We start from the raw sequence: 25,234 nt of genomic DNA, 5'->3' as shown, positions 1-25,234 counted from the left end.
CACCAACCCATCTGCCATTTCATTCCATTCTTTATATAATCAAACTGGAACAGGTTCAGAGGAGGGCAACAAGAATGATCAGGGGACTGGAAACAAAACCCTATGAGGACAGACTGAAAGAACTGCATGTTTAACCTTGAGAAGAGAGGACTGATGGGAAATATGATGGCACTTTTCAAGTACTTGGAAGGTTGCCACACAGAGGAGGGCCAGGATCTCTTCTCGCTTGTCCCAGTGTGCAGAACATGAAATAATGGGCTCAAGTTGCAGGAAGCCAGATTTCAACTGAATTCAGGGGGGGGAATCCAACTTTTAAACAATAGAACCAATTAGCTAGGGAGGTGGTGGGCTCTCCAACACTGGAGGCATTCAAGAGGTAGCTGGACAGCCACCTGTCGGGTATGCTCTAATTTGGATTCCTGCACTGAGCAAGGGGTTGGACTCAATGGCCTTATAGGCCCCTTCCAACTCTACAGTTCCATGATTCCAATCACCTCTGGGGATTATTCTTTTTTTAACAGATCCTACAATGCTAATGAGACTGGCTATTCATCCAGATCCTAAGGGACCAAGATTCAAAATAGTTATGTTTCCTCTCCTTTCACAAATGTGATGAGGGGCATTTGGCACACCATTAAGCATGAACCTAGAATGGTGCAGGAAGAAGAATCTACAGGAAAACTAGAACTTCCATCAAGGGTAGGTAGCTGTGAGGCTCCAGGGGGCTCAAATCAGGCCCAGCAGAAAGGTCCAGGAGAGTTTCTCCCTTTACCACAAGGGCAGCTGTCTGTGGAAATCTCTCCCCCCATTTAATGACCAGAGAGAGCCCTGCAGCTCTTCCACCCAGCTGGATCAGGTAACTTTGAGAGGTCTGGCTGGTTCTATATAACTCCAGGCTTGGTTCCTGGGTAGGTCATCCTCTGAAAAAACTGGTAAATAAGCTCACCCTTGTTGAGACCAAACTTTGCCTAATAGCCTACCTTTCACCATGTCATCTGCCTCTGGCCCTTTGGTTCCTTGTCTGTCCATTGTGGAATTGACTATGTTGCTTGCCTCTAACCCTCAACTATGTTGCTTGCCTCTAACCCTGCTGGATTTTCATAGGCGCTTTGAAATTACAGTTTTCAAGTCTATGAGCAGGACCAGCTAAAGAGTCTATTCTGGGAACCAGAATAACCAAGCAAGAGAGTTGTAGATTTGGACTTCCAAAACGTGCTCAAATCCTACTCAGGTATGGACTCACTGGGTGATCTTGGAAAAGGCACTGTCTTCAACCTTCACTTTAATTCCCCACTTGTGGATCAAATTAATGATCAGATCATTTACAACACTATTGAATAAATTAACCATATTGGCGTCAGGTACAGAAATATATGGATGCTTGTCAGGACACCAAGCAAAAGCCTAGGCTCAGAATCCAGCTTGGATGAGAAGCCAGCCAGATCTATTGGATCAGTGTCACTGGAGAAAGAATTTCTGAAATGAACCCAGCATTATGACCAATCCTGAGGCAGAGGAAGGGTCCAGGCTGACTGGAAAGAGGGCTCTGTCCCTGAATTGGGCTCTCTGTGACCCATGCTCTCAGAGTCTGCACTCTTCCAAGGAACCAACCATGCCAGCAACCCACACCCCCATGTTAGGAACATATGAAACTGCTTTATGCTGAGTCTGACCATCTCCTACCTGGAGATGCCGAGGACTGACTTGGGACCTTCTGCATGCCAAGCACATGCTCTACCACTAAGCCAAAGGAAATAAGCCTGAAGGGGAACCTTAGAGACAAGGTGGAGTGTTATGATCCAAGCCAGAGGCCTGCCATTTTAGGCCTCTCATCAAGAAGAGGATGGAATCTAGGAGGGTGATCTAGATCTGGAGGCATAAAAGGGTTCAGGCAAGTCCCAGACACTGATGAGCAAGTTGCTTATTTGGAGCTTTCCACAGTGCTGGAACAACCAGTCTGCATTATGCCCTGTGGGCTTCTGGTCAAGGTCAAGAACAAAACTTACCAAGGTCCATACCCCCTTAGGGAGCACGCTGCTTACCCAAACAGTTTGCTGCTGATGCTCCTCCTCCTCGCTATGACAGCAAAAAGAAGCATAAGCACACACAAGTCTCATCACTGTTTTTTTGTGAAGGCAGAATTAAGAAGATGGTAGCAGCAGCAGCAGCAGGCACTAAGACTTAACAAGAAGCAAGCATAAAGAGAAGGAAGAGACTCAAGTCTCCTTTAAGAAAAATCCAATAAGAGTCTTGGGAAACTTTCAGCTGTGGCTACTGCTCTTCCTCATAGCCATCTGGTTACTAGCCACAATCCCCACCCTAAGATTGCAGAAGACAGGTATGATGATGATGGTTATGAGTCTCTGCCATTGCCACCAATTCACTCCACCACTATGGGAAGGGTGGGAGGGAGGTTTGCCTATCATGGTTTTAAACTTCATTTGAATAGGTTATCAGTCTAAACTCACCCTAAGGCCAGGGTCCTAAAAATAATGACCTAGTTCGCACATGAAGCTAATTCATTATTTGTTTAACAATGAGCTAACCATGAATTGTCCCACAGACACAAACCATTTATTGTTTCTCCAAACTTTGGTTTGTGTTCCAGCTGTTCTCGCTTTGTGCCTTTCTAGCCTGGGATGGGTGGTTGAGCAAACATATGGTTAAGGAAAGATGATAGGTGCACTCATAACACCAAGCCATAGTTAAAACAAACTAAGGTTTTTTATGCCAACAACAAAGCAGCTTCAAATCATGGTTTGTTAGCAGCAAACAAACCATGGTTAAGCCACTGGACTGGGTTCACATGTAATGCTAAACCATGTTTAATACACCATTGTTTAATAAACCATGGTTTAGCATCATGTGAAAAACAGAGCACTGCCACTGATTTCAGATCTAAAATTAAAGGCTAGGGGTAGGATGTGAGAACTCCTTAAATCAAACTACAGCACCATTCAGAGAAATACAGGAATGCTGAGGAAAACAAAGAAGGCCTTTTAAGGCCAGAACAGAGGTAGTCCCATAAAATGCATGTTTGATGTATGACATTCCAGTACCTGATGGGGCTGACTAAGCATTGCCATACTGCAGGCCACCATTGCAAAGAGAAGGATGTGTTTTATTGCAGCCTGTGTCTCAAGGAAACAAACTTGCTCCCTCAAATCTGTTACTGCAATAATGTGTCATCAAGTTTTCAGCAATGGATGACTCACCAAAACCAATATACTCTCCCCCAAGTGTGAGGTTTCACAGCACAATCTATCCACAGTCACTTGGGCACTGTGATTGGAAAGCATCTGCAAAGCAGTTGTTGGTCAAAAAGAACAATAAGGAGGCAGATGCATCCTTAATATTTATTCCAGAAAGTTAGATTGGCATCTCCTTTCTGTGTATGGCTGAGTATTCATTTCCTTCCATAAATCTGCACTTAGCAATTGAGATTGAGCCTCAGTTTAGACATTTACAAATGGTAAAATGTTGGCATTATAGGTGAAATATATTTAAAAGTGCTTCTTTTCCTCTGAGTTAGATCACACACCTTTCTATGTCTTGGAGTTTTGAAAGGCCCATCCTCCATCTCCTGGTGAAGATCTTTCAATGCCACATGTTCTCTTCTTCTGTCATTCGGATCATATGCCTTAATGTGCCCCCTGCTTCCTCTCCAGTTCTTCCCATCATCCCTCAGTATTGGCCATGCTGGCCGGGGCTGATGGGAGTTGTTGTCGAACAATGTCTGGAGGGCCACAGGCTAGACACACCTGCATAATTTGTTGGAAGCTGCCTGGGAATGAACATCATTATAGATGTTCAGCATACAGTGCCTTGCAAAAGTAATCAGACCCCTGACCGATTGAATTACAAATGGTACACTGTAATTTCATTCTGTATGATATTTTATTTTGAAACATTGAAACTCAAAATTAATTATTGTTTGGTGACATTGGTTTTATGTTGGGAAAAGTTTGTAAGAAACAAAAAACTGAACATGTTGCTTGCATAAGTATTCAACCCCTGTGCTGTAGAAACTCCCAGTTTACACAGATGAAAGAAGCTGCTATATTGAGGACACAGTTACCTTACCATTGGTCTCCACCTGTGAACCATTAAAGTTGCTGTCACATTGTCAGGATAAAAACCCCACTTTTGCAGGATCACCGGTCAGGCTGAGGATCTGAAGGAAAATGAAGACCAAAGAGCATTCTACAGAGGTGATAATGTAATACAAATATATAGATTAGGAAAAGGGTAGAAAATAATATCAAAGTGTTCGGATATGTATTTTAATATATTTTAATGTTTTTGTGATTTTATTGTTTACAATTTTATTAGGTACATGTTTCATTTTATTTTTGTAAGCCGCCCTGAGTGCCCTATTATAGGGTAGAAGAGCGGGATAGAAATACTTTAAATAAATAAATAAATATCCCAGTGTGCACAGTGAGATTAATAATCAGGAAGTGGAAGCTGCATCACACCACCCAGGCACTGCCGAGAAAAGGCCATCTCTCAACACTCAGCTCTTGTGAGAGAAGCCACAGAGAGACCAACAATCACTTTGAAGGAGCTACAGAGTTCAGTGGCTGGGAGTGGAGTGATTGTGCACCAGTCAACCATATCAAGAGCCTTTATGGGAGGGTGGCAAGAAAGAAGCTGTTACTCAAAAAGTATCCTCTGCAAGCACATCTGGAGTTTGCCAGAAAGCATGAGAGTGCCCCAGTCTGCGTCTGTGTTAGAACTGCTTGTTATTGTTTTTTTTAACAATATGTTTTAACTCTTTTTTAAATGTGCTTTTTAAAGCTTTTTTAAAAATGTTTTTAACGTTTTGATGTATTTTAAGGTCTGTTTTTATGATGTTTTAAAGTGTTTTTAGTGTTTCTGTTTGCCTCCCTGGGCTCCTGCTGAGAGGAAGGGCGGGGTATAAATCAAATAATAAATAAATAAATAAATAAAATGAGGGAAAAGGTTTTGTGGTCACATGAGACCAAGGTAGAGCTTTTTGGCCAAAACTCAAAGAGCTGTGGCGCAAACCTAATACTGCCCATGCCTCAAGACACACCATCCCTACAGTGAAGTAGGGTGGTGGCAGCATCATGCTGTGGGGATGCTTCTCATCAGCAGGGACTGGGAATCTTGTTAAAATGGAAGGAAGAGTGGATGGAGCAAAATTCAGGGCAATAATGCCAAGAGAACCTGCTTCAGTTCACTAAAAAACTGAAGCTTAGGAGGAAATTCACTTTTCAGCAGGACAATGATCCTAAGCACTAGGCCAAAGCAACATTGGAGTGTCTCAAGAACAAAAAGGTGAATGTCCTACAGTGGCCCAGTCAAGGTCCTGATCTCAATCCTATTGAGAATCTGTGGCGCTCTTTGAAAATTGCGGCCACAAGCGACATTAAAGCAACCTGAACGACCTGGAGGAATCTGCCAAGAAGAATGGGCCAATATCCCTCCGACACTATGTGCAAAGTTGGTACATACCTACCCCAAGAGACTTAATGCTGTTATCGCAGCAAAAGGTGGCTCTACCAAATATTAATGTGAATACTTATGCAAGCAACATGTTCAGGTTTTTATGTTTCTTACAAACATTTCCCAATATAAAATCAACGTCACCTTACAATAATTGATTTTGAGTTTCAGTGTTCCAAATTAAAGTATCATACAGAACGAAATTACAATGTATCATTTGCAATTCAATCATATGAGAGCATTGGTCGGGGGTCTGATTATATTTTTGCAAGGCACCGTATATGTTAATTTTATTATTATTTCTAAAAAATCCTTTCCTACAACAAAATGGTGTTTATGCCCAAGTAAATGTGCTTATCAGCCTGGCAGCAGAAGCAAATTCCAGTCTATTCCTGTTGTCATGATGGTGCTACGTTTTAAGTAAGTTTCAAACGTGAAACTGCATGTGCGTCCAGGAATTCTCTCTCTCTTTAATGGGGACAACAAACTGTTTTTGTTTGTCTGTTGCTCTAATGTGGGGGTGGGGCCACATTCCCTCCTGGACAACTTGCCAGTGGTGAGCAGGGCCAGAAGCAAAAGTGGATGGGGCTACAGATGTAACTCATAGCTTTGTACAGTAGGCTACTTTCCAGCTGCACAGAAGACAGAGGTTTCTACACCACCCACACAACCATACTCATCTTTCTATCCTCCACAGACAAGCACAGACAGTTTAGGGGCACATTCCATCCAGGAAAAGCATTTAAGGAACATGTGGACCAGGGCCAGTGGAGGGGCGTGGCCTGAGTACGGTTCCAAGGGCCAGACAGAGAGACTAGAGGGCCACATTTGACCCTTAGGTCAAAGATTGCCCACCCCTGCTCTAATATATCAGGATTGACGTTCAAACAATGTACTTCATGACTCTACTAATACACATGTCTGTTTAAAGGTGGGGGCTTTATCATCATGAAGCCCAGGGTCTAAAATTAACACACTGCACCACTGCCTTTTGACACCATTTCTACCTGGATCTGGGTATTGTGTTCACTGTTAGAGGGAAAGCTCATGTACCTTCTCTCTCTCTCTCTCTCTCTCTCTCTCTCTCTCTCTCACACACACACACACACACACACACACACACACACACACACACAAAGAGGGATGCCGCCCCTGCTTACTTCACTCACCAACCCCACCTACCATCACCAAAGCTGCCGCCTTCTCCCCCCCACACACACAGGGCGCTGAAGCCCTCTCCCTTCCCCTTCCATTGAGGTTGCCGGAGCCCCCCCTTCCCCCATAGGGGTTGCTGGAACTCTCCCTTCTCCCCCCCATGGGTTGCCAAAGCTCTCCCTTTTTCAAATGTGATGCTTATATATACATAAAGATATATAAAGATATACAGATATATAGCAAACCATAAAGGCAAATGAGCCCTGTCTGTGCCTTAGGGGATAAATATAGATTTTTTTCCTCCAAAAAAATTTCTTCCTAGGAGTTCAGTGCTAAATTGTTATTCTTTTAACCTGACCTTGCTCTGAAGCAACATCATGCAGCTTTGTTTATTTATTGTGCATATATCAGTTTTAGCCAGCATTTCCCTGAGGGAGTTTAGTAACCTCAGCCACCATTCTGGAAGGATTAAAAAAAACCCTCTTGACATCCCTGATTAGGTCACTCATCTGACCCAAGGTGCCTTGTTTGCCAACAGCCTCCCTCAGGTCATTTATTTGGGGGGGGGAGGGGAGGGAGAGAGAGAGAGAATAAAGGCCTTAAAAGAGTGGTGACTTTTCTATGTTAATGAGTCCCACATTAGAATCTCACAGCTAATATGGTGAGTGATGAGCAGAGAATCACTGCAGGCACTCTCTGGTCCCTCTCAGGCTAAGGGGTGTGCAAGGACAGCAAACCAACAGCTTAGAGGTGCTTGTTATTCACTGAAAAAGAGGGTCATCACAACAACCCAACTTTAACCTATTAATGGCTCATAGACTTTAATAAGAAAAATATGGACAAATAGGTCAAGGGCTTGCTCTGCAATTCAGGCTGCACCAGGCAGTTCTTTTTCGAGAGAGATAAAAAGGTGCCCCTCCTTGTTCCATCTCTTCTTCCCAACAGTCAGGACCTGTGTGCAGCTGCAGACGTTAAGTCCATGGACACAAAGAGTAGGACTACTCACAAGTAGAGCTGCCAATGTTCAGTAGAGAAATGTGCTAGATTAAAACCACTACGTGGCTTTTTCAAAAGTGCCATTGATTAATCCAGCAGCAGGTTTTGTGTTTGTTTGTTTTTAAAAAAATGCAAATGCTAATAAAAACACACAGATGGCAAGCACCATCTTAAGAGGGATTCTTTGTTTTTTCACACACAGAAGGAATACGTCTTAAGATGACACCTCCTACAACTTGCAAGTGCATTACCTAAAAACACAGAAAATATGTTTTTGCCATAAATATATATATATTACTCACATGCAAAGGTAACCAATCGGTTACTTGATTCATTGACTAAGACTCATATGATTACTCAGTTAAAATATATTTAATTTGATTGCAACCTGACTTCTGAGCAGGGTTGCCACCTCTCATGTCAAACTTTCCCTTTTGGATCTACAGCTGAAACATGTGGCTCCTCCACAGCCCCTCCTGCCCACCCTTTCCAGGGTCCCCTTGGCAGCTCTCCTTCCTCATCTGCTTGTGCGGCACAGGGTGGACACATGACTGCCAGATAAACCTTTCCTTTAATAACAAAAATTATTGTTGATGTTCTGCTGCCCTAGGCTCCTTTGGGAGGAAGGGCAGAATATAAACTGAAACAGCAGCAGCAGCAGCAGCAATAACTGTGCTTCAAAGAGGAGATTCAGAGAGCCGCTCCAGCTGTTCTGGGCAAGAGGTGAGTGAGTAGCAAAGCCACAGAATCCTACTTGAAACTCCAGTAAACAGATATACCTCACTGGATATAGTGGAGGAAGAAGGGTATTTTTTCTGTCAAGGATTGTATTTCCTTGGGGTTAATCTGTCATGGCCACATGATAGCGGTAGGTACAGCCAAAGCACAAGGTTTGTGAGACCTGGGTAAAACTCTCCCCCTTCTTTTTATTTCTCGCTCTGCCACCCCTTCCCACCACCCATTTTTACCTGCTTTCCACAGACATGAAATTAGGCTTCCGGGCTGCCCAAAAGTAAGCCACTGCAGATTGCCCAGTCCAGATGTAGCAGATCAACTGAATGGGAAGAGCTAGTATCAAGCAGCAGACAGAAGCCCTCTCTACCTATGGATGTACTGATGTGGGAAGAGCATGTGCTATGTCTGAAGGATCAGTAATACATGATATTGGCCTCCAAAGGCATTACAAATAATATCGCAGCAGCCAATTCTGTTAAAGATGTATGCTCCATGTGCCTTCATCTAAACTACATGGTGTACAGTTCCACACTCCCTCCTGCCCCACCTTGCATGCACGCACATACACACACACAAATATATACACACACTGTCTAAGGAATATCACGCAAATGAGGACGAGCCATCAGGTTTCACACAAAATAATTTGCTTCTACAAAATAATCCAGAAGCATGATTCATGATGGTGTTCAATACCAATTAATTTTTTGCTAAAAGTCACAAGCGGAACATTCTCCTGATAAATATTTTCTCTGTTAATGTGTCTGTAAGATCATTCCCCAGAGTATGGGAAGCTACCCAGTCAAAAAAGCAATATGGTCTGTATGGCCTGACAAAAGATACAGTTGTCATGACCGGCAAGTCTTGGGTAACATTCATAATACCATATTACATGTTCATATTCTTTTACAGTGCAATCCAGTACACACTAATAATTCAATAAGTAATAATTAGACATTAGTCAGTTATTAATAAATTAAAACTTCATGAATTACATAGTTGATAATTTATGGCAGCAAATAATTTATTCCTAGCTCTTTTAAACCCACTTCTCTTTTAATATAAGCTATAGCTGGAGCTCATTTTTCCATTTCCTCCTTTAGTATTTTATAGGGTCACAGCAGCGGTCTAGTTTATAACCTATGAATTTTCCTAATCAATTCTATTTTCTTCTGTCTTTTTTCCTGTTTCCACATTTTAGTAAAACATCTCACAATCGTTATTTTTATTTATTTAATTTATTTATTTAATTTAATTTATATACCGCCCTAAGCCAAAAAGGCTCTCTGGGCGGTGTACATAGAGGATAAACAAGAAAATATATGAATAGAACAAATATAAGAAAATCAAAAAGCAAAACAAAAAAAAAAACAGAAACCAAACAACATCAGAACATACCAGCAGTGAAACACTGTTTTAAAATACACTACAAAACAATTTCTTTAAAAAGAATATTTAAAATTTTTAAAATGCCTGGGAGTATAAAAAGGTTTTCACCTGGCGCCGAAAAGATAGCAGCGTCGGCGCCAGGCGTACCTCATCGGGGAGACTATTCCACAATTCGGGGGCCACCACCGAAAAGGCCCTGGATCTAGTCACTGCCCTCCGAGCTTCTCGATGTGATGGCACTCAGAGGAGGGCCTTAGATGTCGAGCGCAGTGTACGGGTAGTTTCGTATTGGGAGAGGCGTTCCACCAGGTATTGCGGTCCCATGCCGTGTAGGGCTTTATAGGTCAAAACCAGCACTTTGAATTTAGCCCGGAAACAAATAGGAAGCCAGTGCAGACGGGCCAGAACAGGTGTTATATGAGCGGACCGTCTGGTCCGCGTCAATAGTCTGGCCGCTGCATTCTGGACTAACTGTAGTTTCTGAACTATCTTCAAGGGCAGCCCAACGTAGAGTGCGTTGCAGTAGTCCAACCTAGAAGTTACCAGAGCGTGAACAACTGAGGCGAGGTCATCACTGTCCAGATAGGGACGTAGCTGGGCTACCAATCGAAGATGGTAGAAAGCGTTCCATGCCACCGAGGCCACCTGGGCCTCGAGAGACAAGGAAGGATCGAAAAGAACTCCCAAGCTACGAACCTGTTCCTTCAAGGGGAGTGTAACCCCATCAAGAACAGGATGAACATCCTCCATCTGGGCAGTGAAGGCACTCACCAGCAGCGTCTCGGTCTTGTCTGGATTGAGCTTCAGTTTATTAGCCCCCATCCAGTCCATTATCGCAGTCAGGCAACGGTTTAGTACGTTAACAGCCTCACCTGAAGAGGATGAAAAGGAGAAATAGAGCTGCGTGTCATCAGCATACTGATGACAACGCACCCCAAAACTCCGGATGACCGTACCCAGCGGCTGCATGTAGATGTTGAAAAGCATGGGGGACAGTACCGATCCCTGCGGGACTCCACAACGGAGAGTCCGGGGTGTCGAGCAGTGTTCCCCAAGCACTACCTTCTGGTGACGACCCACCAAGTAGCAGCGGAGCCACTGCCAAGCAGTACCCCCCACTCCCAACTCCGTGAGTCTCCCCAGAAGGATACCATGGTCGATGGTATCAAAAGCAGCTGAGAGATCAAGGAGAATCAACAGAGTCACACTCCCCCTGTCCCTCTCCCGACAGAGGTCATCATACAGGGCGACCAAGGCTGTTTCGGTGCCAAAACCGGGCCTAAAACCGGATTGAAATGGATCAAGATAATCAGTGTCATCCAAGAGCCCCTGGAGCTGGTCGGCAACCACCCGTTCCAGGACCTTGCCCAGGAACGGAACATTCGCCACAGGTCTATAGTTGTTCAGGTTATCTGGGTCCAAGGAGGGTTTATTCAGGAGTGGTCTCACCACCGCCTTTTTTAGGCAGTCAGGGACCACTCCCTCTCTTAAAGAGGCATTTATTACCTCCTTGGCCCAGTCGGCGGTTCCAGACCTGCTAGCTTTCACCAGCCAAGAGGGGCAAGGGTCCAGAACAGACGTGGTCGCCCGCACCAGTCCAAGGATCTTGTCAACATCCTCGAGCTGCACCGACTGGAACTCATCCAATAAATGGGGACAAGACCGTGCTCTGGATGCTTCATTAGGACCAACTGCTATAATATTGGAGTCTAAGTCCCGACGAATGCAAGCGATCTTATCTTGATAATACCTGGCAAATTCATCACAGCGGGCTACAGATGAATCTATAATGTCCCGAGGGCCAGAATGTAAAAGCCCTCGTACAATTTTGAAAAGCTTCGCTGGGCAGGAGAGTGATGACTTAATAATATCAGCAAAATATCTCTTTTTTGCTACCCTCACCGCTACTATATACTGTTTTGAACAGGCACTTACCAAGGCATAATTACATTCATCGGGAGTCCGCCTCCATCTGCACTCAAGCCTTCTCCGCTCTTGCTTCATCGCTCTCAGCTCCAAGGTATACCACGGAGCTGTATGAGCTCTGCAAGGGAGAGGGTGCATGGGAGCGATCGTGTCAACCGCCCGGGTCATTTCCATATTCCACAAATCAACCAGGGCTTCAACAGGAGCGCCAGTCTTCTCAGTCGGAAAAACCCCCAGAGCCCTTTGGAAACTCTCAGGATCCATTAGTCTCCAGGGGCGGACCATTTTAACAGGTCCCCCGCCCTTGCGGAGGGAAAGGGTCGCTGTGAGCCTAAACCTCAGCAAGCGGTGATCTGTCCATGACAATGGTATAGATGATAAGTCCCCAACCTCCAGATCACCATCTCCATGTCCAGCGGCGAAGATCAAATCAAGGGTATGTCCCGACACATGTGTCGGGCCAGTAACAAATTGAGACAGCCCCATGGTTGTCATGGAAACCATGAAGTTCTGAGCCGCCCCAGATAAAGCAGTCTCGGCATGGATGTTGAAGTCCCCCAGTACCAATAGTCTAGGGGACTGCAACAGTACCTCCGAGACTACCTCTGTCAGCTCAGTTAGGGAATTTGTTGAGCAGCAAGGCGGGCGGTACACCAACAAAATTCCCAGCCTGTCTCTCTGGCCCAACACAAGGTGGAGACATTCCAAGCCAGTTGTCACTTGGACAGGGTGCTTGGTGAGTGAGCAAGAACTCCTATAGACCACAGCAACCCCGCCTCCCCGACCTTCGGTTCTACCACAATGCTGAACCATATACCCAGGTGGGCAAATCTGGGAAAGAGCAACTCCTCCCTGGTCACCCACCCAGGTCTCAGTTATGCAGGCCAGGTCGGCAGCTTCTTCCACAATCAGATCGTGAACAAGAGAGATCTTATGACATACCGACCTGGCATTGAATAACAGCATGTGGAGATCTGAAGGCTGACTGACAGAACAACCAGCAGTCCTGGGGATGTGAGGAGAACCGGAACAAGTCACAGGCACTATTTGTCTGGGACAAGTTCCCCTTACCTGGCACGTTCTCCTCACAACACCATACCTCCCATTACCCGTCACTATGCTAATTGGGGGCCCCGAAAGTCTCCCCGAACGATGTATAATACTCTCCCCCAGGCACATATTAAATAACTAAAACTCACAAATACACACACACTGGGTAACATTCACACCAGACAATACGTATTAACACAATACACGCAAAAATTCATACATACACACACACACACATCATTAACTCAGGCAATAAAATTCACACTATACAGCCAATCAATTAATTACATAACGACAAAACAACAAAACTTCCAAATAAAAACATAAATACCAACCAACTCAATCATTCATACAAACACCATACACATTCAACCATTAATTACATCCAGGTGGCAACAGTGAGTTAAAATGTTGCAATCTCAAAGGCCGCAGCTAAGTTGGCAACAGTAGCCGCACTTAAAGATACAGCAACAACAAAATAATGGCAGGACAGCGATGAGACAAAAACGAAAGCCGCGACAGCATCCCAAAGCAATAAATGCGTCGCTCAACGCCTCCAGGACAAGCAACCTCCGATGGTAACGACGGGCAGACTGGTCAAAAAAACAGCGATGGTAAAACAGCGTCCAAGTAACCTACAGCGACGTTGGAGAGTGCAGCAAGGCAGGACAGCAAGACGAACGGCAGCAGGGCAAAGCGCAAGCGGCAACAACGGCACCCACAACGCCAGCGAACCAGGAGCGAGGCCACTGCAACCAAAGTCAAAGGTCCGAAGAAGAGCAGCGACAACAGCGGCGGAGGCACTCCCGCAGCGGCAGCAAGCAGCAACAAGCAGCAAGCAGCGAACGACAGCAGCGCACAATCCGCCGGAGCACGGCACAGCAACCCGGAACACAGACACAACGGCAGCAGGACCAACGCAACTGGAGACCGCGGCGCCACGGAGACGAAGGCCGCAACGACGACAAACCGAACCGCACCCAGTCACACTCGGCCCGCGACCCTCCACCAAAGCACCAGCGGTCAGCCTGGACGCATCCAAATCCGTCCCGTGTCCTGGGGCAATGGGTAAGTTGGTAACATTGAGGTGTTAAAATCATTAAGAGGCTAGATTAAAAAGCCAAATGTGGAGCTCTAAAGTGATTGATAATCTGTGATTGATATTTCGTAATGCTCTCTTGCCACTGTGTATAATTTAATAGGCATAACAAAGGTTGAACATTGAACTTGTCAAGGATTATCAATACCTTAGCACAGTCATTAACCAAAATGGAGACAATAGTCAAGAAATCAGAAAAAGGCTAGGACTGGGGAGGGCAGCTATGAAGGAACTAGAAAAGGTCCTCAAATGCAAAGATGTATCACTGAAGTCTAACGTCAGGATCATTCAGGCCATGGTGTTCCCGATCTCTATGTATGGATGTGAAAGTTGGACAGTGAAAAAAGTGTGTAAGAGAAAAACCAACTCATTTGAAACAGGAGTAGAAAAAGAGAAAGGCCAAACAAGAGATGGATTGATTCCATAAAGGAAGCCACAGACCTGAACTACTATTTTTTCCACTGTTCTCCAAAAACATCTTGCTTTTCTACAGCCCCACTACATAAACAAAAAGTCTCCTTTCTGCTCCCGACAAACCCATCACTTTCTGTCACTGTTCTTACTTATCATTTTATTTTTCCAAGGGGTCCAACACCACTGAGTTGCCATATTTATACAATTCTCTTTATGCAGTGTTGAAATAGAAAAACGGGACCCTTTTTGGAATATAAACTGCCATGATTCTTGAGGAATCACAGTGTTCAAATCTTTATTCCATTTTTGAATAAAAACAGCGTGGGTTTGCCCTACATTTTTTCTTCAGCATATGGTATATCTGGCTGGCTCTATATAACTCCAGGCTTGGTTCCTGGGTAGGTTGTCCTCTGGAAAAGATGGTAAAGCTTGTTGTCTACCTACTCCCAACTTTGACTAATAGCCTACCTTTCATCATGTCATCCATCTCTGGCCCTTTAGTTCCTTGCCTGTCCATTCTGGAATCTCTCAGTCTCTAACAATATCTCAGATTGAATGATTTCCCTCCAGATCTCTTCATCCTTAATCAGCTGATGGAGAAATGTTCTTATCTGTATAAACTGGTAAAGGGTGTGCGTGTGTCTTGTTTTAACCTTTTACATGCTCCATGTTTTTACCCCTTTCCAGACCCAAAAAGTCTCTAGCTTCATATTCTTCCAAATTTCTATGTTTCTAAATGTAATATGAGAAGTAGATCTTCCATGCACTAAAATCAAGAACCAGAATCTGCCATAAAGGCTTTGAGGGAAATACTTTCTTTGAAACACACCAGGCAGCAAAAAGAGAAAGACACACAGAGAGAAATGTCTGACTTTTCCTAAAATTCATCTTTGATGATTTATGTTACTAGCCTATCTAGGACAAGAGCCCTGGATCTCTTTGCATTGAACATGAGCCTAATTAGGTACTTGAGACATCTGAAGCATCTACAGCACCTTTCATCCAAGGATCTAGACCAGCCTTTCCCAACCAGTGCGCCTCCAGATGTTGTTGGACCACAACTCCCATCAGCCTCAGCCAGCATTGTCAATGGTCAGGAAAGATGGGAGTTGTGGTCCAATAACATCTGGAGGCACACTGGTTGGAAAAGACTGATCTAGACACTTTGATGAATGTTTGCTAAGGAAGAACCCCTAACTCCAGTAACATCAATGACAGATAATCTACTGACTTCATTTGGTTAAAAACTGCACAGTAGTCCTTAGTACTCTGCTGAATTTCCAGGCAACCTTATATAGGAGGGTAGCCATCTGACAATCTGAATACTTCACACCTATTTTATTTGCCTAATTCTCACAAATGGGATAAATTGGTAACTAGGCTGTAACACTTCAGACTGCGGGTGGGAGAAGTCACATGACTGAATGCTCATTCATATGTAAAAAAAAATCCCTACACTGAGTAAAACTAGCATGTCAAGGAGAAAGACCCCCCTCAACCTCTGCAGCAAGCAAGGTTTCAGGTGTGCCATGCAGCAGGTGAGGGATGGGCAGGTGACTGGGGAAGGAACAGGCAGGGGAAATCCTCTACCACAGGGTTGGGGAACCTCAGACCCTGGGGCCAAATGCAGCCCGCCAGGCCACTCCGTCTGGCCCTCAGACCTTTCTCCAGGCCACACCCCTCACTGGCCCTGCTCCACACACTGAGCGTTTTTGCCCTTGAACTCTGATAATGACTCTTACTTGTCTGGATGGAGGACTGAGAGGGATGTGTGAGTGTTTGTAGAAACTAGCCCATTGTACAAAAGTAAAAACTGCATTTGTTGTTCCACCCGCTTTTGCATCTGGCCCCATCCACCACTGGTAGGTTGCCCAGAAGGGAATGTGGCCCTCAAGCTGAAAAGGGCTCCCCACTCTTGCTAGGAGATTTAAAGAAATGTCCAAATTGCAAAGTGGCAGCCCTCATAGCCTGACCTGACCAAAGACACAGTGGCTAGGTGACGCCATTGGCGTAAAGTCTGTTTTGCGAGATTCTCAGTGCTCTTCTCTGAGCAGCTGCTAATTGCTTTTGTGACCAGGACCGTATTGCCTCAATTACTGCACATGCAGACAGGAGCTTCTAGGCTATTATTTTGACACTTAGGTGCCACAACGAAAGCCCAAGAATGATCCCTCTAAAATATAGCTAGAATGTGGCATGGAATAACCTTCAAGACCGCATAGCTCATTCTAGTTCTATGATTGCCATTCACTTGCACTACACACAGGGGGGATCCTAGCGCAAGGGCTGAAGACCTAACGTGTGTTGACACAGCAGAGATGTTATGTGCATGCCAATTTTTCATCCTCACCTTAAACTCAATACAAAAACAAGCCCAGGCTGTAATCCCAAACAAAAATATTCAAAGTATATCAAATTGTATGCAGTTGTGTGTAAACAGGTTTTTATTTTAGAAATGCTACCCCACCTAATTTTCAAAGAAACTATTTGATTAAGATTGGGGCATTAGTTACATTTATTCATTGCACACTCAGGATTGCAAAATTCAGTTTATGAGGCTTGAGGGTTTCCGCATCATCAATCAGTGGGGCAACCTGCTAACCTAAGACTGCCCATGTGCGCGTATGCAATACTGGATCCAGACACAAGCAAATTGACAACTGGGCCAGGGGCCAACAGTCTGGGGACTGTCAAAAACGTATTTGTCACACAGTGCAGGGGTGACCAACTTGGTGCCCTCCACATGTTGTTGGACTACAACTCCCATACTCCCTGACCACTGGCCATGCTGCCTGGGGCTGATGGAGTTGCAGTTCATCATCTGGAGGGCACTACATTTGCTACCCCTAGACTAGTGGAAAAGAGATGCCACTCTGGAAAAATAGCAACAGAGAAAAGGAAGGGGAGCCTGGAGACCTTTCAGAGCTGTCACAATAATATATGAACTTAGGTTTCAGGGCATCGATCATGTAGGGTGAATTGCCCCAGATAAGACAGTAAATTCCTGTACTGGCCAGGAGAATTCTGGATGTTCAACCACCCTGTCCGGAAAAGTTAAGGCAGGAGGGAGGTCTAAGGCTTTTTACCAGAGCTTGGAAGATTACCTTCAAAAAGGAATAAATTACGATTACTGTTACATGGCCCCCAAAAAGGAATAAATAACCATTACAATTGTTCTGAAAGGAATTGATTGCTGTTACTCAAAAGTAATCACTACAATTACAGTTAAGTTACTTAAAAAACTAGAGTGTCTACAAGGTGCTGGCCTTGGCTGCTGCACACCTAAGTAGCCTAAAACAACATTAAAAATAAATACACAGAGAGAGAGGTAGTAGAATAATTCTTTTTATCCATAAGATAGCAGTAGTGGTCTCTCCACTGGTAAGGGAGGCAGGGAGGGAGGCAAAGGCTGCTATCAGATCTTTGTGTGTCAAACCAAGTGCAACCCACACACACACACTCAGCCAGCAAGCATCATCTCTCTCACTCAACCACCTCCCAGACACTGCCCTGCCACCAAGGCACACCCACCCAAGCAAACAATTTCCCCCGGGATGCAAAAAAGATAAAACACTGCAAATGCAGCAAAGTAGCCAGGGAGGGCGGTGGAGGCTGCTTCATGTGCCAAGTGCAAACACAGTTCTTTATCTCCATTCCGCTGCTGCCTCCCTCTCCTCCTTCATCCATGTCCTTGCCCTCTGTCTCCTTTCTCCCTTCACTCCATTCATCTCCACCACCATCCATTCTTTAACAATTTTCTCCACTTTGACCCCATCTTACTCTCCACCTGTTCACTCACTGCCTCCTAAACACCCACAGAGCACAAGGGAAGAGAGATGCTGTGCAGAAGCCCAGTTTGAGGCACATGATTTTCATCCATGAATCAGAGGAGCAGAAGACTTCCTCTGCTCTCCCCTCCCCCCGTAACACCCAAAAGTAATGCTGGAAACATAATTACTCCTCAAAAGTTACAAAATTACTCCTCGTTCTATTACAATCAAAATGTAAAGAAATTACCCACTTGTTCCTCAAAAAAGTTACAAGTAATTACAAGTAATTCCTGCTACAGGAAGGGCAGGATAATAATAATAATAATAATAATAATAATAATAATAATAATAATAATAAAGTAAATTACAAGTAATTCATTTTTTTAACTAATTACTTCCAAGTTCTGCTCTTTACAAGCCTCTCAGGTAAGTCATCTCTCAATTTCATTTAGGTCATTCCTTTAGCTTTCCAGACTACAGGCTTTCTGCATTACACTGTCACTGCACAAAATCTGCACAAATTACACTGTCACTGCACAAAACATTTCTCTTGAGGGTGAAACAGCCAAGGCTTCCTTGGCCCCAAACAAGCTTCCCCCGCCTCTATAATTTTGCAGGACCAATTGAAGATATGTCAGGTCTCTCAAGAGAGGAAATTAAGGTTGTGCCTCACTGCAAATATCCTTCTAGATGATTCTGTCAAATCTGCTTGCTGCTGATGTGACTACACCAGCATATGTATCTCAAGCACACAGGCACCTAGCTAGAAAGTTAGAAATACGTATTTCTGGCTTCCCACCAGAAGAAATATGGTAGATTTTGGAAAACCACTTCATTTCCCACAACAAAAAGATGCTATGGAAGACGGTATTTTTTTCTTTTTTTTCCAGTAGCCCAACAGCTCTTTTCCAAGGTTCTTTTCCTTGTGCAATTACATAGACTGGATCCCTGTGTAGATGTTCCAAAACTGGCAGGAATCAATGGCCACATTTGCATATACCAGTATAAGCTAGACTTTTGGTTTATCGTGGTTTACTGCAGGTGTGGGGAACCTTTGGCCATCCAGAGGTTGCTGAACTACAACTCCCACTATCCCTGGCCATTGGCCATGCTTGCTGGGGCTGATGTAGTTCAGCAACATCTGGAGGGCCAAAGGTTCCCCACACCTATTTTATTGTGAATGAGCTGCATGCATCAGATCCACAATGACTTCCATTTTGCTCCTCCCATGGTATGACTGGGACAAACTAGGAAGCCTTGGCTTCCTGTTACTTCTGAACCAAGGGTCATGGTTTGTTGTTCTCTAACAAATTTGTTATCATTTATGATAACACAGAGCTGAAGAAAGCCAGCAGCCAATGTGGTGCTCGCCAGATGTTCTTGGGCTACAATTCCTATCATCCCCAGTCAAAATGGCCAAAGATTAGGGACGACAGGAATTGCAGTCCAACAATATCTGGAGGGCACTACAGTGGCTACTCCTGACATCGACAAAGCAACCACCATTCTGATTGCTTAGATAAGTAGCTAAATACATTATAAATTTAACTTACAATGGAAGAGCAAGTGTACGTTATCACCCATTGCAGTTTTTGGGAAAGCTACAGAATTTCAAACAGGGCTAGCCTTACCATTAGGCAGAGTGAGGCGGCTATCTCAGGTGGCAGGTGCTGAGGAGCAGAGAGCAGACAGAGCTTTGTGAGTGAGACAGCCTATCCTTAACCAAGCCTGCTGACCTCAGGTGTGATAGCATGTTGCCCCATCACTAGTGTTGAAATAAGATTCAAGAGCAATAGGGAATGGACGCCTCCTGTGGGAAGATGTCTTGGGTCAGCCCTGACTCCAAAACTAAAGCACAGGACCACAAAACAAAAACAGATCCTCACCAAAAAGCCCTTTTTCACAAAAAAATTTGTAAGAGGCTCTACCACCCTCACCTCCTACCAGTCCAAGGGTGCTTACGGGAGGCTGAATCAATAGCATGGAATAGGAAGCACAACCAGATTATGTCAAAGAAGATGTCCCATTGAAGGAGTTTTGAGCTGCCATTGTTGCTAGGGTGCATCTTTGGCTGGGTGATCCATAATGATCCTAGTTGTCCATCTGTATTACCTCTCCTACAGCTTCTCAGAAGTTTTCTTCTCCTGTGAACAAGGCTTCTGCTTCTGTCCCATCTGCAGGGTGCTTGATCATGTCTTCAGGGCTTACTTTATGATTGTGAAGTGGCCAGTGGTGGTGTTTTTTCTTCTTCTTTTCATTAAATGTTTAACCTGCACTCTGCAGCCTCCCCAGTTGCCCATACTTCCTGTTCTGAAAAGGCCCATTGGAAGAATTACCGCATGATGTCTTCCTCTGGACTTTAACTGAAGCACAGAAAGCTGGGAGGCAGTTTGACTGAGACTGAGGTGCTCACTGATCTTGTTTTTAAGGGAAGCCCTTCCTTTTACTTTTAAAAAAACTTTCTGCACTGATTTCTTTACAAGTGAAAAGACTTCACTTAAAAAAAATTAAACAAATAGCTGTCAGGTACACGGTAGGCAGCTTCTCCAGCTCAGTCCAGGTTTACCCAACTGAGAACATCATTGGGTTTTCAGGAAGTGGATGCACCTGAACAGAATGCAGACCACCAGAGAGAAGACTTGCAGAATGAAAGAAAGGCCACTCACAAAACCCCTTGACCACTTCGAAAGAAAGTTAAACACAACAAAAACCCTGCACCCCACCAATGAGAATTGCACTAAAATCTTCTCTTCTCTGATGATTTTAAAATGAAGTTTCTTTTTGCATTAGTTGAATGGTTAAAAAAAAAACCACAGGAGGTATTTTTGGCACCATCAGTGATCAGAATGGTGATCAGTGCTATGACTGTATGCAACGCAGGTAGTTGATTTTCTGGATCAGAACACCAGTCACCTGCATAGCACTGCATCTGAATGCAGCCCAAGTAGAGGGATAATGTTTGAATCGAACAGGTGCTGGAGCTTGGAAGAGGAAAAAAAGCAGATTTCTGAACATCTGTTTTTTTAGAAACTGGAAACTGCAGATTTGCTGTGACAGAATGAAAAGATGCTGTTCAACATCTTTTTGGAGCAAAATCATGCATGAGGAGCAATCATCCTTGATAACTTAAATGGGTGCTTTTTATACATTCTGCAAAATGTAACATTTATTCATGGCTAAATTTGTACTTCAGACATCCGCTCAGAATTGGATGATACAAATTTTGTTTTGGAGCACAAATTTTTGCATTACTGTTGCTTAATCTCCCAATTTCTTTTTTTAAATTTCTTGTAAATGCAGCATGATTAAGCCAATTGTTAATCAGCAATTCTCAAGTCCAAACACTCCCATTATTAGATGTCTTCTCTACAAAGAAATGTTTCTCTTAATCTTCAGCTATCTATAATTGCCCCAGCCTGTAACCATTTACACTGAAGTAGCCTTGCTAAGTAAATAGCACAGCTCCAGAATAAGTGTTTTCATTATTGCAGACTTGGTGTTTTGAGCATTTAAGCTCCCCGGGTAACTTCTTTAAGAATATAAGAATTTCTGTGCTGGGTAATGATTCATCTAACTCTGCTATCAACCCCTTCTGTGGTTTCACTTCAACCAAGAAAGATCAAAATCATCACAGGATGATGTCTGTCCCCCTTCTTGTTGTCCCCAGCATGGGATAGTCAGCAGCAGCATCACCACCAACGCTTCGCCGGCAGGTCCCAGGGCAGGTTACAACAGATGTTGTTGGACTGGAACTCCCATGATCTCTGACCATTGGGCATTTTGGCTGGGGCTGACAGGTACTGGAGCCCACAAACATCTGGAGGGCACCACATTCTCCACCACTAAAAGAAAAGATGTTAACCCAGTTGAGAGAGAAATGCTGAGGTGGCAAGGGTATGTAGAGGGTACAGCACACACATCCCCAACTTTTGCCACCCCCACTCACACCTTCATGCTTTTTGGCATAAAGGAACAGGCAGGAGACAGGAGAGAAGGAGCCTTTAAACATTCAAGTGAGCAGCAGCGGGGAATTGGGGGAGAGGAGAGAGATTAAGAGTTAATATTTATACTCCACTTTTCTATTACAATAATACTCAAAGCAGCTTACAATACAAAACAAAAAAATATAGAATACTGAATACAATATAAAATGTGAAACACTATATAAAATAATAAAATTACATATTGAATACAATAATATCAAGAATAATTTTATTCCAGCTGTTGTCCCTCTTGCTATCCTCAGCAAAACAGAGACTCTAAGGCCCAGACACACTCACCCACAAGATCACCCAAAAATGCTGTCCTCCCCTCCATATCCCCCCAAAGGTGACTATCCAAGACACTAGCCCTGCATATCCGTGGTCTCCCTTGGGCAGCTCTGCCTGTCAATCTGTGTTCCCCTCCATGACACACTCCAACTGAGGTTATTGTCTGGGCAGGAGAGTGGTGATCTGAGACTTTTCCATGTTTGGGAGCTGTGGAACCTTTGGGGCTGTGTGTGAGTGTGTGTGGTTTTGTACAGTGCATGCCTTTTTCTCCTCCTCTGCTGCTCACCTGCTTGGATATTTAAATGAAAAGCACTCTCCCTTTCAAACAGCCCTTGGTCCTCTTTGAACCTCCAGTTTTCAAAGGCTGAAATAGGAACACTGGGGCTGCTTCAACAAAGCAGAATTTAACCCTCTGTCATCAGCTGATGAGTGGGAATTAAATCCTGCTGCCTTAGCTGCACAATCCTGTTCCCTGCTGGGAACAGGGCCCACAGCCAATGCAGAATTAAACCCTGTCCTCCCACCCATCAGCTGGCATCACCAGTGATGTCGGCTCACTAGAGGATGGACACGGTTTGGGGAAAATGACCTCACGGGCCAAACTGGATACCCTGATGGGTCAAGATTGACCCGTGGGCTGGAGGTTCCCCACCCCTGCTTTATGCAATTGGAGAAGACCCATGTTTAAAACAGAGATGATATCTACAGGTGGACAGGCTGGAGATGGGTGGTTCAAAGGTGGAACTCAGCATGGCCCTGGAGGAAAATAACCCTTGTCGAACATCCACTGAAGAACAAAGCAACACCCTTGCCTCTCCACAGCAGCCTTCTCTCTCCCCCGTCCTCCCCACACTGTTCTTTGTCATGCTTCAGTGCATCAACAGCAAGGGTGAATGAGGAAAGCAGCAGACCATGGAAGAGCAAAGGGGTGCGAGGGGTGGAAGGAATAGATTTCTGCCAGCAAAAGGAAACACAGATGTGCTACTACCTCCCCACTGAAATGAATGGGGCAGTCATAGCCACCTTGGCTAGAGAATCTCTGAGTCCATCATAACTCCATTGCTGTGCTTTCAACGGGCCTTGAAGACTTGGCTCTTCAACCAGGCTAGGGAGGGGGTTTAGGTTGTTAGATTGTAGTTCTAGGGGTGGTTTTAATTTTTCTGCTTATGTTTTTTATGGAATGTATTTGTATTTTATTGTACGTCGCCCAGAGCGGCAGGATAACCCCTGCCAGATGGGCGTCTAACAAATTTAACAAATAAATAAAGACAGGTATCTGCCCCCATCAAAATGTACTGTGGGCCTAACTCAGACATCTCATTTGGTCAAATGTTAAGACAATGGCAATAAAAAGGGGTCCACACGTTTTATATAAAACAGTACAGTCAAGCCTTTGAGAGGTGGGACAATGTGGCAGCTCCTACAGGTTTTAGCTTGTAGGTGATGTCCGGCAAAGCTTAACTCACTTCATTAACTTGCAGAGATACTCTTCTGAAGTGATCCTGGTTCAATGCAGTATCTAAGTTTATTTTGCTTATCTTCACTGGCAGTAACATAATTTAAGAAATGCCAATGAAAAAAGGAAATCACCTCTCATCACTTTAGATACAGCTGAGCCGAGTAGCAGCAAACTGGGAGATGATGGAAATTCAGAAACAGCCAGGGGCAAGAAGTAATCTACCCTAATATGAGCACTCTATTGCCTTGTAAGTACTACTACCAATGGAAGTTCTGCAGTATAAATGATACACATGCTCAGAAATGTAATGTCAAGTTTTGTTCTTTTCCTGACATGGTTATTTTCTCAGTGCCTTCTAGTTGTCTCCTGCAATATCTTAAATCCATTGCTATTCATTTGTACATAGTAAATCTATGTTCTCCATCATTTCTCATGGTGTAGTTAGAGATAATTATGCCCCAATCAGTATCCTCTTTCTATCCCCTTTTAAAAGTTCAATTTTTGTATACATTACACTTTCAAAACCTTACTTTTTTGCAATTCGTTTTGATCATTTGCTGCTTACTCCCTCTAATATGCTTCCTTACAGATGTCTCAAAAGACTTGCAACATTTTGACAACTGCACAATGAACTACCCAAGCTGTGACTAGCAAGTATTTAAAGAAGAAAAGTTAGTCCCATTACTAGAGACACCCAGAAGCTTTTAAGAAATCTAGCTTTCAGATATGCTAAGCACAAACCATCTGAAAATCGTGTATTTTAAATGTATCTCGTCATGACCAAACACCAGTTACCAACAGCTGATAAGTGGACACTTCAGTCCAACTGACACAAGCAGAAAGATTAATTATGATATACTACCAGTGATAATTAGATGCCCTAGTTTTGAACAACCTCCTTCATAAGCATTAAGTGTACTGGTGGCATAAGATAACTGGTTTTGTGCATGATGACATTTCCCTACCACCAGTGGTATGTCAGCACTTTTGGTCACGGTGATAATTTGATATGCACATTCTGCTGAGCAGTAATAACTACTGCAACTGCATTATTTGGTCATTTGTGTTATTGCAACAATGGTACTATTCACCCAGTATTATAACCACTGTTAAACATACACACACACATCCTGTGTTCAATCAAGTATATTTCATTCTAAATATATGCCAGGAACAATTTGAATTTACTGGTTGCTTATTTTAATGTTGGCAAATCCACCCTCTTGATTAAGAAAGCAAAATTCAATTAACCATGATTTAAAACAAAACAAAAAAACCCACCACAATACAGTCTAAACATTTAAACATGCTCCCCCTCAGTTTTGCAAAACTAAATCCATTTAATTAAGAGCGTGTTCAAATCCTCCTGAAGCCAGAATGATTTCATCAGTGCTCAATTTCTGTCATGAGAAGGAAGTTAAAACCATAAGAAGATATATCAGACATCTTTCCTGAGTGTTCAAACTTGGATGTCATTCATAGGGTGCTGAAAATTATG

General features: G+C 43.9%; 1 protein-coding gene and 1 long non-coding RNA gene across 3 annotated transcripts in view; one reads left to right on the top strand and one right to left on the bottom strand.

Moving 5' to 3' along the window:
- Positions 1–25,234, bottom strand: part of ABTB3 (ankyrin repeat and BTB domain containing 3) — a 326,024-nt gene that overhangs the window by 208,815 nt on the left and 91,975 nt on the right. The gene's annotated exons all lie outside the window — the stretch shown is intronic.
- On the top strand, positions 8,257–24,636 carry LOC133390415 (uncharacterized). Its single transcript, XR_009764388.1, has 3 exons — positions 8,257–8,346; positions 23,883–23,983; positions 24,326–24,636. It is a non-coding gene; the product is annotated as an uncharacterized LOC133390415 (long non-coding RNA).

This window comes from Rhineura floridana, chromosome 8 (genome assembly GCF_030035675.1).
Source record: "Rhineura floridana isolate rRhiFlo1 chromosome 8, rRhiFlo1.hap2, whole genome shotgun sequence".
Lineage (NCBI taxonomy): Eukaryota > Metazoa > Chordata > Lepidosauria > Squamata > Rhineuridae > Rhineura > Rhineura floridana.
This window is presented reverse-complemented; position numbering and strand designations above follow the sequence as displayed.